The 10884-nt window shown below is 41.8% G+C and overlaps 1 pseudogene; it reads right to left on the bottom strand.

Moving 5' to 3' along the window:
• Positions 1-9684: 9684 nt before the first annotated feature.
• LOC125349906 lies at positions 9685-10310 on the bottom strand (annotated as a pseudogene).
• Positions 10311-10884: the final 574 nt, after the last annotated feature.

The following is a 10884-nucleotide window of genomic DNA, read 5'->3' as shown; positions in this document are numbered from 1 at the left end:
TCATTCCTGTGACAATATATCTTGTTCGAATGACATGAGTATACATAGAATTGTAAGCATGATATTTATGTGTATATCTGTAGTCTATAACTAAAATATAATCTGTATTTTCACAATGTACAATGCTATCCAACATCCTACAAACTTTAGCCATGTGCACTAATCCATTGTAACAGTAGGCCTAAGTACTTAATGCAATATTTTTTTTTAAAAAAAGACTCTGTTATAAATGGTTCCCCAACGTGTACATGTAGGTCAATACACAGACAGATAGAAATATTGATTTTTAGATATATACATAACAATAATAAAATCTTGAATTTATATACCTTCTTCTCCTGGGGGAATTCACAGAATGTGTTTAGTCTCTTCTATGCAGAGAGCATGAAAGTTTATCTCTGTATGAGATGTGAGGCAGAATTACTGTAAACACAAATGTTTAAAAGTCCTATCACATTCTTGTCTACATATATATGCCCTAAGCCTCTGAATTCATATAGCACCCAAGAATACAGACTTATATGAAGAACAGAGCCAGGCATCAGTGGCTCATGCCTATAATCCTAGCTACTCAGGAAGCTGGGCTCTGAGGATTGTGGTTTAAAGCCAGCCTGAGCAGAAGAATCTGTGAGACTTCTTATCTTTAATGAATCACCAAATCAAAATCCAGAAATGGTGCTATGGCTCAAGTGGTGGAGCCTTAAATGGAAAAAGCTAAGCGAGAGTTCCCAAGCCCTGAGTTCAAGACACACACACACACACACACACACACACACACACCTTATGGAATATCAAACTTCTGCTTGCTCTATGAATATGATACAAGTAACATTACCTAGAGATTTTTTATTGTAACTGTATTTTCTGCAATATTTGTCATTTTACCTTTTATGTTAGAGTAGTTGTTAAGAGAGCATGCTAAGTGCTTTATATCACTGGCCATAAAAGAAATGCAAATCAAAACAACATTGAGATTCCACCTCACCCTAGTAAGAATGTCCATTATCAAGAAAACTAACAATAACAAATGTTGGAGGGGATGTGGCCAAAAGGGAACCTTACTTCATTGTTGGTGGGAATGTAAATCGGTTCAGCCACTCTGGAAAGTAGTATGGAGATTCCTCAGAAGGCTAAACATAGAGCTCCCCTATGACCCAGCAGCCTCACTTTTGGGCATCTACCCAAAAGACTACAAACAAGAACACACTAAAGCTACCAGCACAACAATGTTCATCGCAGCACAATTTGTCATAACTAAAATATGGAACCAACCCTGATGCCCCTCAGTAGACGAATGGATCAGGAAAATGTGGTACATGTACACAATGGAATTTTATGCCTCTATCAGAAAGAATGACATTGCCCCATTGGTAAGGAAATGGAAGGACTTGGAAAAAAATTATACTAAGTGAAGTGAGCCAGACTCAAAGATACATGGACTCTATGGTTTCCCTCATAGGGAATAATTAGCACAGGTTTAGGCTAGTCACAGCAGAGGATCACAAGAGCCCAATAGCTGTGCCCTATGAACACATAAGATGATACTAAGTGAAATGAACTCCATGTTATGGAAACAACTGATTTTTTTGTTTTTTGTTTTTGCCAGTTCTGGGGACTGGACTCAGGGCCTGAGCACTGTCCCTGGCTTCCTTTTGCTCAAGGCTAGCCCTCTGCCACTTGAGCCACAGTGCCACTTCTGGCCGTTTTCTGTATATGCGGAGCTGGGAAATTGAACCCAGGGCTTCATGTATACAAGGCAAGCACTCTTGACACTAGGCCATATTCCTAGCCCTGGAAACGACTGTTATATCACGGTTGTAATTACTTTCAACATGCCATGTGAAACCGTAGCTTCTTTTCTTGATGATTCTCTTGTATCCCCTTCCTGTGGTTGTCCCTGCCCTATCACTGTATCTCATCTGAATGCACTGGATACTGTATATACTGGTATTAGAAGTAGGGAAGTGAAAGGGAACATCAAAATCAAGAGACAAAGGATAAAAAGACAAATGACTCCAAAAACAATCCTTGCAAAAACATTTGGTGTAAACCAACTGAACAACTCATGGGGGGAGAGGGAAAGGGGGAGGGGGGAATGAGGGAGGAGGTAACAAATAGTACAAGAAATGTACCCATGGCCTAACATATGAAACTATAACCCCTCTGTACATCACTTTGACAATAAATAATTATTTAAAAAAAGAGAGCATGCTACTCATTATATAGATATATAATTGGCTAAAAAGTTATTAAGCTGCTGGGCATTGGTGGCTCATGCCTGTAATATATTTTTCTCAGAAGGCTGAGATCTGAGATCACAATCCAAAGCCAACCCAGCCAGGAGAGTACATGATACTCTTATCTCCAATTAACCACCAAAAAAGCCAGAAATGGAGCTATGGCTCAGGTGGTAGAATACCAGCCTTGAATGAAAAAGCTAAGAGACAGTGCCCAGACCCCGAGTTCAAGCTCCAGTACACACACACACACACACACACACACACACACACACACACACACACACACACACACCACATACACACACACACACACACACACACCCCAATCCACTAGGCTAGTCACTTAAGATTTGTGTGCCCTACTAAAAATGCTTCAATATAAAAATATAAGAAAGGATAAGACACCTCTTAAAATCTATTATCCAGCTGGGCACTAGTGGCTCATGCCTATAATCCTAGCTACTCAGAAGGCTGAGAGCTGAGGGTCACAGTTCAGGGTCAGCCCAAGAGTCCATGAGACTCCTATCTCCAGAAAACTGGAAGTGGCACTGTGGCTCAAAAGTGATAGAACACTAGATTTGAGCTGAAGAGTTCAGGGATAGATTCCAGGCCCTGAATTCAAGCCCCGCTTTTGACAAAACAAAACAAAACCAAACCTCTAGCATCATGTTCTTCTAAGCTGAGATCAGGGTAATACAGAATACTAACATATAAGGTCCATCTCAGAACTCTCTTAATGCATGTGGAGTATGGAGCACTACATCTTAATTTTGATCACACAGTATTGTGTCATCTTGACCACTGAACCTCTTTGTGCTTGTTTTCTCATCTGCAAACAAAATGAGCCAACTACACTGACCTACATAAAGATTAAATAAGAAAAAAAAATGAATGGGAAGCACTTTGAATGGTGTCTGGCACCCGACTCTGTAGTACCATTAAGATCACAGTTGTTCCCCTCTACTCCTGGCACTGACACAGCCAGAGTCTACTCAATGCACAGTGACATTCAAGAGCCACAACCTCTTCTCCCTAGAACAAAAAGGATTAAATATAACCAGAGACATAACTAGTGATTTTTTTCATTTCTTTATTGTCAAAGTGATGTACAGAGGGGTTACAGTTTCATAAATAACGAACTAGTGATTTTTTAATGTCCTGGTTGGCCAATGTCACCCATAACACACAAACAAAACTCTTTTGGCTTTTCAGTGCCCTAGCAAGACTTCATGTGTTTTGACTTTCTCTGCAAAATCTCAGCCTTTTCTTATTGCAAGTTGCCTAGCCTTAACAGTACCTCTTCTTTTCTGTAGAAAGATTCCATTTGCTGGCCTTGGTCCTCCCACAAAGTCTACTTTATGTCCACTCTGCAGTTATTGAAACTGGAAAAACTGGCCAAGCCAATGCTCTAATCCAATGTACTATGCATAACAGTGGGCAGAGTGGGTAATTGGTATGTGTGTACAATGAACAAAACATGCATTTGGGCTTGGATCCTGCACAAGTTCCTTAGCACAAGACATCTTGTGACTGTCTGAGCCTTACTTTCCTTGTCTAGGAAATGCAGCCAGGAGCTGGGGCCTCATGCCTGAAATGCTGGCTACTTAGGGGGCTGAGATCTGAGGATCACAAGTCAATGCCAGCCTGGATAGGAAAGTCTGTGAGACTCTTATCTCAAATTAATCATCAAATGAAAGCTGTGGCTCAAGTGGTAGAGTACCAGCCTTGAGCAAAAAAGCTAAGGGAGAGTGCTCAGGCCCTGATGTCAAGCTCTAGTACTGGCACACATGTGTATGTGCACACAAACATACAAATTTCTCTCTAGAAGTTGGATCTAAATTAGAACTATATATGTAGACATCTACAGGATCACACACACACACACACACACACACACACACATACACACACACATCAACTAAAGTATGGCATATACCAGGGAGAATTCCAATGGTAACCCTCTCTGATCAACTTACAGTTTAACAAGACGAACACCAAGAAACTGCATCCTGTGGTATTAAGGAGGGAGTCAAGGGGGTGGGGAAGACAAATGGATAGAGGAAGAGTGGATGAATGCAGTCATCATATTCAATGCATATAGGTGATTTAAAGTCATGGGGAGGGGCTGGGAGAAATGGAGGAGAATAATGAAAGGGATGATATTGATCAAGATGCATTGTTCTCATAAACTAACATGTTGAAATAAAACCCTCTGTGCAACTACTTAAAGATAATTTTTTAATTAAAACAAAATACAACCCTCTGTTGCTCTATTAGAGGGTTGTGTGCAAATGGGCAAGAGAACACACATGTGGAGGAAGTGCCTTGTGCAATGCAGGCCCCCTCACTATCACTACTGAAGAGAGATGTTTATTTGCCCTAAATAAGGAGTTTGCTCTGAAATCCTTACTTAGGAGAAGGTTTGCAGTTTTTGTGTGCAGAAAACTCCCTGCTAGCTAAAACAAAATCTCTTTGTGCATTGTCATTGAGATTTGGTCCTAGCTAGGGTTGGCAAGATATGTGTAATTTGTACACCTTGTGAAATTCAAGCACGTTATCTCTGACATACTTAAGGATAAACAAGGAAGTCTATGTTCTAACAAACAGGTAAGTACAGCTGACAACAGATGTGTAAACATGATGTTAATTAGTAACTCTTCCCCAGCCTGGGAACCCATATACATATAACTAAAGAATCTGAATAGATTTGCGTATACATGTATGGGCAGTCCATACCACCTTCTTTATGAGACCTTTGTCTTTTTTCTCAACAGAAAATATTATCCTTTTCACTCAAGAAAAGAGATTTCACTTTAGCCTCTCAGTTTCTTATGTAGTTCCTTTAAATTCAGGTTTCCTGGTATCCCTGTGTGCTTTATTACACAAAGTGCTTTTAGGTAATATGGACCCTGGCCTCATTTCCTGAGTTCTTAAACAGACTTGGATACAAAGGCCTGTCCAGTCAATTTTTAGGATTTGGTAGTGATGAGTGATCGAAGACTAAAACAAGGAGGTGGCTAAGATTAATAAACAGTCTTAAGCCAATAAATTGTCCTTATTGGATGGAGAAAGAGATAAACCACACAGGGGAGACAGTGACCTGAATGGAGATTATGTCCTGCTTTCCAAAGGCTGTGGCTTGGTGCTTCTCTTCCAAAGCAGACAGCATTCCCATTTATGCTTCCCTAGAGATGGGCTGCAAAACTATTTTCAGTGATGAGCAGCCACAATTAATTCCCTGGCCAACAGCAAAAATCCTAGAGGCCCTGTCTATAAATATTTTTTCTAAAGATACCTCTTTTTATAATCCTCTCTTTTTTTTGTTTCATTTTGGGTGGGGTAGTGTTTGAGTCAAAGACTCACTATGTAGATGATTCTGGTCTCCAACTCACAATCTTCCTGGACCAACCTCCCGAGGGCTAGGATTACAGGTAGATGTCACTGCCATGCTTGATTTCAATTGTCTTTATCTTTTGATTAATATGCACAGCAAGGGAAAGTGAGGCATAGTTTCCTACTCATCCCTTTCCTAACTCTTTTCTTCCACCAGTAATACTAGCCTACATGAATATTGCTTTCTTTGTGTTCTTCTCTCATTCTTTCACTACAACCAAGAGACCTCTCTGGATAAACAGGCAAGGAGAAGTAGTATGTCCTAGTGGTTAAAATGACATGATTCAGAAAGATGTGGTTTGAATGCCAGCCTTTGCATCATCTACAGTTGTGACAACAACAACAAAAAATGACTCTGAGGGTTGCCAAGTGGCCCCAATTGGACAATATCCCCCCTGATCATGAACCATGGGTGTAGGTAGAAATGGAAAGAAATTTGTACCACTTCTGGTTGTAAAGTTTATCCCACTTGTCAATGGTTGCTTGAGCATTGGACCTGGGATATAATTTTCTCCCATAAGCTATGAAAAGCCTTCTGGAAGATTCTGGGAAATATTTCCTTCTTTCTGAGGAAAGAGCAGGAAGCAGAAAGAGGTAGTTCCACTACTTTATCTGTATATTGCAGAGTCTGTATATGACACTTGGTCTGTTAACAGCGATTGGGTAATTGTGAGAGAAGTCCTCCGAGAACTGACACTGAAAATGAAGGGGTAGACAACACCATGCAATTTGACGACACTGGTGAGAGACTTGGGTAACCATCCTGGACATTGCTTTCTCTATCTTAGCATTTCTGTTGTATGAAGTAGAATATTTTTCTTCTCTTGGAGTTACATTTTTCATTTGTTTGCAGCTCACATGATCCCAGTTGACACAGACTTCAATATGAATGTATGTAGTCCTGGGAGTTTCTGCAAATTCTCTTCTAACCACAAAGAAAGCTTTTCACTAAGGCTTAGAGAAAAATACAGAAGATGAGGAGCCAAGGAGAGAGAGAATTGGATCTTAGGGACAATATTTCAAATATATGAGATGATGTGGTTTTTCTGCTTGGCTTTAGTTTATAGAGTTTGGATTTCTGTTCCTTACAACACAAAGTGATCTAATAAATATAGATGGAAGTTGGGCACTGGTGGTTTATGCCTGTAATCCTAGCTACTCAGGAGGCTGAGATCTGAGGAGCATGGTTGGTTCAAGCTAGCCTGGGCAGGAAAGTCTGTGAGACTCTTATCTCCAATTAAATCACAGAAAAAGACAGAAGTGGAGCTGTGGCTCAAGTGGTAGTGTGCTAGCCTTGAGCAAAAGGAGCTCAGGGACCCACTAGTTCAAGCCTCAAGATTGGAAAAATAAATAAATAAAGATAGATAGGTAGATAGATAGATAGATCAGTAATAGAACCTCCCCAGTGAGAAAGACATCTCAGAACAAATAAGAGATTTTAATACTTTGGATACCGTTCTGCACATATTAATCTGAACCATTTGGCCATGTCTATTGACATCAACAAAACAACATGAAGTACAATCCTAGCTGATTCTCTATCTTTCCCAAATGTGGCAAAATACTTATGCTTCCAATATCAGTAAAATTATAACAAATATATGCTTCAAGTCTGGACACTTGTTACAATGTCAAACTCCACCGAGTCATTATAGATGTTGCCAGGATGCCCCATACAACTATTTAATTGTGTCAAATCATAATGTATTCAGAAAAGTAAAGCACTGAAAGAAACTTGAATACATCTTATCAACTTTCTGGCTTTACAGAGGAAGAAACTGAGGCTTAGCAAGGGGAAGTGAGTTTCAAGTTTCATGTTGTTGCTAAGTGGTGGAGCCAGAGCCAGAAACTTTGTCTCTCCCCATCTCTTGCAGCCCTACCCTTTCCCATTCTCCTTTGCCTCCCCTGCATGACCTTGAAGCCCACTTTCTAAATGGTTCATGCGGTGAGTGAGGATCTGCTCTGCTTTTCCTGAAGTGCTAGAAATTACTATCTCGGCGCCTGGATCTTCCCAGGTGGTGGCACCCAGGTAAACAAAGGCCTATGTCTGTAGCTGGGGGAGGCTGAGCAGGAAGGACCACCACCTTCATGGGTTCAGATCTCCAGCTTAGAGAGGCTTGTCCTCTAGGCTGAGACAAGCCAGGTGGATGCTGGAAGGGCAAAATAACCAGAGACAGCCCTGGGGGGAGAACGAACCCTCCTTGTGGCAGAAGACATAGAATCTTTTGTATCACTAAAAATCCAATCCACATTTAAAGCTGACACCTAGGTGGAGTGAGTGGGTGGGCCTCTGGGATTTGACAGGTTCTCAACTGCTCTGCCTGCCTAAAAATATCTCTAGTACCCACCTACCTAGGGTACCTTTCCTTATCAGACCTGTAGTTCCTACCATTCCAGTTGCAAAGGCCTTAGATAAAATACAAGTGGGCATATTTCTCAGCAGGTCACCATTAACGCAGGTTTCCTGTGGAGGGAGGCGGGAGAGGAAGAAGAGAGGCCCTTGACTGTGCCCCTTTCAGCACAAAGAGCTAATGCTGCCAGAGGCTCAGAGCACACAAGAGTGCCCTAGTTTATCATTTTGCCTCCCACTGAGACACCCGGCACTCCATTCTTTCATGCCCCTGTGACCAGGGCCTTGAAATTAGGCAACAGACTTAAATGCAGTTAAGTAGTGTTACAAGGAAAGCACCAGATTCTGCCTCTCCTCTGTAGTGCCATTTAGGCATCTTCCTCCTGTGGATTCTGGGTCCAAACTCTTCCACATGAGTGGGGTTAGTATGTTATCACAATATCCCAAAATGTAGCAGGATCATTTAAGTATTGTATTTCTCTTCCCTAAGTTCTTCCCTATTTCCTCTGATCCCTTGGCTAATTCCAGAAGAAACTAAAATAAAACAATAAAACAGATGCCTTAGATCTTAGCATGCGTTTTAGAAGTAGAGGAATGAAATATTGGGGGGCATGAGAAGGCAGCAGAGGGGAGTCATAACCCTGTTGATTGGTTTTGTCCACTCCATTCCAACAGGTGTGACCCTCAGCTCTGCTCTGTCAGAGTCTGGAGCAAAGGAGAGAGACTAACAGAGTGGGTCAGAGAGGAACAGTCACTGACAGATAGGGCCTGCCAGGCAGCAGAATGATTAATGATCTTGATGTTGGGGAGCAGACAATGGCCAGAGAAGGAAAGATAGTACTGATTGGGTTGGGAATTGTGCTAAGAATGTATAAGCTCTGGTGTGAATGGGGAAGCTTCCAGAATACTTAAGAAGATGCTTGGTGAACATCTTGTCAGTTGGAATCAGGATGGGAGCCTTGATTTTGGTCAGGTTTATCACTTCTTCATTTATTAGCAAGGTACACCTGGCTAAGACTGGAAAACCCCATTGAAGAGACTGCTGAATGTCAGGTTGTTTCACGATCATCTTATCTGAGTCAGATATACCACGGTGGAAGAAGGTAGGAGGTCTTGCTTTGGAAGCAAATGAATACCCTCATTGTTAATCATCCTGACAAGAATTTAATTCAGTGCTAGCTATATGGATATAAAAAAAAGCATTTATGTATTCATGTTACCTTGAATAGGATATCTCTTCAGTTGGTGTCGCCGTCCTCCAAGGCTAAGAGAATCTTGGGCTCTATCTAGTGTGGGTGCACACTGAGACAGCAGGATGACTGCCATTTGTCCAACACAGGTTGGTGGGAGCCAGGCAGGGAAACAGATTCAAAGGATGAATGTGATATGGAGGAAAATGGGTTCATTCTCAGTTTTCATGTCTCCCCACTATGTTAGGCTTACAGAAAAGCCTCTTTATCATTTATAGCTGAATCTCAGTGAACTTCTAGAGCTTATGGGAGAGACCAACCACAAAACCAGAGCAGTGAGCAGCGTGTTTTGCCTGGAAGCCAATCAAGTAGAGTCAGTAGCAGTTGCAGGGCAACTGTACCCAGCAGGGCTTTCATGCAGGTAGATGGATGAAACAGTAACTGGGGAAGAAGGCAGAATGAAATAACCTCATGAACTTGTTCCCTAACACAGCTCTTTTTTTTTTTTATAATAATGGTAACATTCATTTATTTGCAATTTTATGCTAAACTTATTCCCGTGCCATAAGTTTTTGTTTCTTCTGTTTCTTCTGGGATACCTTTTTCTTCTGTGCAACTTCCTCTTCTGGTTTAGGAACAATCTGCTCCTTTTCAGTGAGTATCATCTCAATGTGGCAGGGGGAGCTCATTTAAGGGTTAATCCTACCATGGGCTCTGTAAGTTTGGCAGCGCATCTTGGGTGCTTTGTTCACCTGGATGTGTTCAATGACCAGGGAATCTACATCTAAACCCTTCAGTTCAGTATTAATCTCTGCATTCTTAAGCATGTGCAGCAGAAATTCAGCACTCTTTTTGGGCCACCGACCCTGTGTCCAACCCCACTGTTTGGCCTGGGCATACCTGCCAACTCCACCATTGTAACGCGGAAGGGCACACATTGCTTCTTTAAAGTGACATCTTTCAGGTATTTGGTAGCTTTTCGGATATGCATACCCTTGATGGCCTGGGCTGTTTCTCTGGTGTTCTTAAAGTGAACACGAAGATACGAACCTCGTGACTTGCATGATTTTGTGGGGTTTTCTGGGTCTAGGGAGTAGCGAACCATTTTCACAGGTTACCTCAGGCCGCATACAGGAAGAGCCCTGACGCAGCTCTTTGGGAAACTCTCTGAAATGGTATGAAGGTCTTTAGAGAGTTAGCTGAGGCTAGTCCACTGGGATCTGTGGCATTTTCCCGTGTATCAAATATGTCCTGAGAGGCATGGCATTGGGTTGCGTGTAGGGACCAAGATGGATTCAATGCCTCCCTTCAGATGCCTCCCTTCAAATACTTTCTCCTCTAGGTGACTTTACCCTGTCCCTCCAAATGTCTAGAACCAGATGCTCCTGGGTCCTGGGCTCAGAACAACAGCTTGTGCCTTGTACATATTGCTGAGCCCATTGCTGGGTTTTAGGAACCCCAAGTTTGTACGGCCCAAGAGTATTTTCCTCAACTCTTTGATTTCACAGGTTTGGAAATATTTATGTGGCATAATTTGGTAAAGAAGAGGGTATCCAGACCTGGTCTTTGAGAAAGGACACTTTGTGTAAGTTGACAAGTAAGCATGACCCTCCCTCTGAGTGTGTTATGGTCTGAATCTAAAAATGTTTCCTGAAGGTTCACCCTTGAGGGTGAAAGTTCTCCCAAGACAACCTGATGGCTTGATTGTTAA

This window comes from Perognathus longimembris, chromosome 4, assembly GCF_023159225.1.
Source record: "Perognathus longimembris pacificus isolate PPM17 chromosome 4, ASM2315922v1, whole genome shotgun sequence".
Lineage (NCBI taxonomy): Eukaryota > Metazoa > Chordata > Mammalia > Rodentia > Heteromyidae > Perognathus > Perognathus longimembris.
Note: the sequence above shows the minus strand (reverse complement) of the source record. Positions and strands in the feature narration are given on the sequence as shown.